General features: G+C 43.9%; 1 long non-coding RNA gene across 1 annotated transcript; it reads right to left on the reverse strand.

Moving 5' to 3' along the window:
• LOC115154205 (uncharacterized) lies at positions 1-3,022 on the reverse strand. The gene is made up of 3 exons (XR_003867846.1): positions 2,632-3,022; positions 2,097-2,163; positions 1-352 (listed from the first exon to the last, which is right to left on the reverse strand). It is a non-coding gene; the product is annotated as an uncharacterized LOC115154205 (long non-coding RNA).
• Positions 3,023-4,931: the final 1,909 nt, after the last annotated feature.

Genomic DNA, 4,931 nt, shown 5'->3' on the forward strand with positions numbered 1-4,931 from the left:
CATAGTGGATTAAATAAATAACAGTCATTACATTAATGAAAGTCACGTCACGACAAAGGATATGTATTGGTGCATTTAAATCAACATCTGTATGTGTCTATTAGTGGAGGCAGGTGAGATATACAAAAAATTGTCAGTAGCTTATTGGGTTGAAAGGCTGTGAGGTTTAGCATACCACTGCTACTGTTCTAGATGAATGTTGGGAATATACTAGTAGACAAGGTAGTGGTTTTGGTTGGACTGTTGGAAAGCTTGCTGATGTGAGTGGTTTGAGGGAGTCGGTGGTTGACCCGTCTGTGGTCATAGGGGATGTTCCTCCATGGTTACTCCCAGATCCTGTTGTTGATCTAACCTTGGTAGAGAAAAGGAAATATTGGTTCAGAAATCAGTGAAACTGGTTGACAATTACATTGATCTATGTCTTTACTTTGCTCATTGCGCTCAAGCGACTCCTTGTGGTTGGCAGGGCACCTGCAGGCTGACTTCAGTCGTCAGTTGAACTGTGTTTCATCCAACACATTGGTGCAGCTGGCTTCCGGGTTAAGAGGGCAGGTGTCAAGAATGTAGCGTGGCTTGGCGGGGTCGTGTTTCGGAGGACGCATGTGTCTTAATCATTAATAACAATTAAATGTATTACAAATATGTTTATATCCACAATTAAATATTACCGCTACTACTGAAACTCTTGTATATGTCATTGTGTCAGCTAAACTGGATGCCGTGTCAGAATTAAGGCTACTGTTGAACTCGTCATCTTTCTTCTAGAATCCAGAGGACATAAAACAGTATAGAGGCAAGATGGATATCGATTTAACAACATGTAAATATTTTAATATATGCTGTTCATATTAATGCAAAATTACTGTTCTTTTAAAAATATTTGTCACAAAAACAAGCGTATCTCTGTGAAATGTCAATGGAGCACTGAGCGTACCACAAGCTTTTTATTTTCAAGGCCTTTATATTTATTTCAGGTCTTGTCATGTTCATTTTGCTTTTTGAGACCCACGGAAGCAACTTTGAAGACAATCATCACAACGCGTAAAACAAAACAAAAATGATTAGAGAAAGCTGCGTGGCTCTGTCAACAGAAGGTGATGAAATCCCACTTTTTGTGTATAATGATATGCTAAAGAAACATCCCACTGAACGATTTAGAACATGAAGACTCATATCTGTCTTGGTAAAAATGTATTTAAAAGTAAAATTGTATCACCAAAGCACATTTTCACTCACAATGGGTAGAGTGGGTGAGCATTCTATACTGTGCAAGTAGGCTGTTGGTAGGCCTACTATTGCCATTTTTAAAATTTTCATGTTTTTGCTTTCAAAGTCAACCTTTCTTGATATAAAAACAACAACATTGGATGTACACAAAAAAGTAAAAAGAAAATCAGGAGACCACCTTTAAGGTCTGGGAAAATCCTATGAAATTTTGATTTTTTTTTGTGTAGTTACCCTTTAATTCAAGTGAGCAGGCACCTAGCACTGTTGTTGGGTTAGCTGTGTTTCTGTAGTACAGGCAGCTAGCACTGTTGTTGGGTTAGCTGTGTTTCTGTAGTACAGGCACCTAGCACTGTTGTTGGGTTAGCTGTGTTTCTGTAGTACAGGCACCGAGCACTGTTGTTGGGTTAGCAGTGTTTCTGTAGAAGACATGAGATGGAGTTTGCCAAACAAAAGACCACTGATTGATGCAAGTAGTCATGATATCATTCTGACAGGTAGGTATAGGCTACTTTGTAGCTGGTTAACATTTAATAGAGAAGGTTTTAGGGAAAGCCTTTCCATCTACCAGAAGACAGTTAGGTCTATCATTACCATCTCTATATTTTATTCTTTCCTTAATTGTTTGAAACCTGGACCTTTGTTCTTCATATAATGAGGCATGACTTACCTTGCTTCAAAGTAGCCTAAAGCCAAAATACTACCATAGAAATGTCGAGGGAAATATTTTATAAACTCATATGTGCTCTCTAGTTGTTCAAATCAACTTTCTTTCAATGTCTAGCATTCATTGTCTGACTGCCAACAGAATGCGGATTGGTACTCATCACGGTAGGAGGCCGTTCCTTATCATGCTAGAACAAAAGACATACCTGTTCTGTACGGATGAACCTGACTTTGGCTGACAACTTGACTTTGAGCCAATCAGAGAGCAGGAACCTCCACGTGGGGAAGCGACAAGAAAAAGGAAAAAAAGAAGGCAATTTTCATCAGAATTGTTGTACCTAAAACAATAATGCTGCATAACACAACTTTTTTTTCTATATCAAGTCTTTCTATATTTTATGTCTAGCTAAGAGTTTTGTGTTTGAAGAAGGATTTTTTGTTAGGTTTGATAATGTACACTAGATTATTAGTTAGCTACTGAGCAAGGCAGTCACACACACTTCATATGAAGGTAAACTGCATTTTGGAACATTCTGCATAGGTCTACCGACATGTACATATTCATGCGCTTAAAATGTGAAGAAATAATAGTTTTTCAACATTTTAAGCTGAACATTCTGATACGTTCCATCAGCCTTATGAATTGATACAGTGTTTACCTCCACTATGCTACTTTGATACACATCAGTGGGGATTAAGAATTGATTATACGAAATGTCTACTGAAAACAAAGTGGTATACCTGCGTATAGCCTCCATTACACCACTGACTGTACGATTTGAAAGGGCGCTCCTCCCTTACTGCTTTTGTCCGTTCACATCACCAAACGGTGCGCCTCGGCTCAGGTTGGTAGAACTCCCTCATAGGCTAACTTAGGAAGGCACCCCAATTCTGATATTTTTTTCACTAATACGTATTTTGACCATTCAGCTACGAAAAGATCTGATGTGAAAAGATCTGATGTGATTGGTCAAAAGACCAATAAGTGGAAAAACGATTAGAATTGGGCTGCCTGTGTAACACAGCCATAGGTCACTTTCTACAGCTAAGGTGAGGTGACGCAACAACCAATGGTTGCGTGCCACATCATCAACTGTGTCGTCCACTGATATATGATGTGGTTAGTAGATACTTAAAATACCGATCAAGGTGATGTAGATCTGTCAGACGTCAGCAACTTCTAAGCTTTGGAAAGCGGCCGAAGTCTGTCTGGCCGCAACCACAAACTCCCTCATAGTCTGTTTGGTCCCAGCCACACAGGCTGTGGTTGCACAGGCAGCCCAATTCTGACCTTTTGCCCCACGTTATGGGCAAAACAGCTGATCTGATTGGTGAAAAGACCAATTAGGAGAAAAAGATCAGAATTTGGCAGCTATAGACTCATGAACATGTATGAAATTGAAAATGCATTCATCAATTGTCTGATTTCTGTAAATGTTGAACTGAATTTGGTGTTTTTCTTTTGTCGTACATTCATCTCTGTTGTTCACCACACGTCAACGGGTGACTCCGGTTGAAAAACAATTTGCTCAATCCGGAATGGGTGGGTAGAGCTCACTCTTTAAAACCGTCGGATTGGTCCATGATGTGCAAACTCCACCCTCCAGCACACCAGCTGAATGAAATCCAGAGCACCTAATCGCATTTGGGAAATTGAACCAATTGAAATGAAGTTCATTGGTTGACAGCTGTACATAATTAGCCAGCCAGGATAGAAGGGTCTGGGTTTCCTTTATGAGGTGCAACCAAAACAGCTGTTAAACATAGCAACAGAGATATTCTGGCAGGGTGTCTGGCTAGCATTAGTTCTGAATACTGTTGTGGTTTTGATCACTAAAATGGCTGTGACTTTTGGACTCTCTTTGAGGTTAGTTTTTCAATATAGTCATCTGGGTGGTTTACCTTAGTTTTCACTGGTTATTTGTGTTTAACTGTCTGAATGTTTTGTAGTGTTTCTTGGATTTGCTGCCTGCTAATTGGAGGGATAACTTGTTTTACCCTTCAAGGTGCGTTTTGGTTTAAACTACTTCAGTTCAAATCACAGTCTAGTTCCAATAGCTTAAGGTTGGCGTTTTACCACAGTGTTTTCTTTGTTTCCTAGGTGACACTTATGGGCATCCTGCCTACACTGGACCTGAACCAACTGGATCCCATGCCCAAGCAAGTGTGGTGTCTGGTCAAAATGCTGAAGCTACAGGCCACAATACCCTGGCAAGTGTGAAGCTGTGTCCAAATGCCTCAGCAGAAGCGGCCGGCCCCCGCGCCTCGGCAGAAGCGGCCGGCCCCCGCGCCTCGGCAGAAGCGGCCGGCCCCCGCGCCTCGGCAGAAGCGGCCGGCCCCCGCGCCTCGGCAGAAGCGGCCGGCCCCCGCGCCTCGGCAGAAGCGGCCGGCCCCCGCGCCTCGGCAGAAGCGGCCGGCCCCCGCGCCTCGGCAGAAGCGGCCGGCCCCCGCGCCTCGGCAGAAGCGGCCGGCCCCCGCGCCTCGGCAGAAGCGGCCGGCCCCCGCGCCTCGGCAGAAGCGGCCGGCCCCCGCGCCTCGGCAGAAGCGGCCGGCCCCCGCGCCTCGGCAGAAGCGGCCGCGCCTCGGCAGAAGCGGCCGGCCCCCGCGCCTCGGCAGAAGCGGCCGGCCCCCGCGCCTCGGCAGAAGCGGCCGGCCTTGAACAGACGGCCCGACCCCTCAACAAGCTAGATAGGGAGATCATAATTTGGTTTGCCCAACTCCTTAATCGTCTTTCCCCTGTTACTGTGCCTCCATTTGAAGAAAAGGGCAAAGGTAACTGAGGTGAGGAAATGTGCAAACCAATGCACTTGTTTGAAATGAGGATCTCCTTCACTTGTGCATCGCCATGCAAATTGTTTACAGTGGTGGACGCTACTATTGCTGACACACTTATGTTCTACGGTTATGATATTGATTTGGCCTGGTGTTCCTGCTACTCTTGCATGATTTGATCAATAAACAATTTGACTTTCAAAATGCCTTGTCTTTAAAATGTGGGGTTCTCTTCTGCCTACCATGTGCTTGCTGTTTGGGAATAGACT

This window comes from Salmo trutta, chromosome 1 (genome assembly GCF_901001165.1).
Source record: "Salmo trutta chromosome 1, fSalTru1.1, whole genome shotgun sequence".
Classification (NCBI taxonomy): domain Eukaryota; kingdom Metazoa; phylum Chordata; class Actinopteri; order Salmoniformes; family Salmonidae; genus Salmo; species Salmo trutta.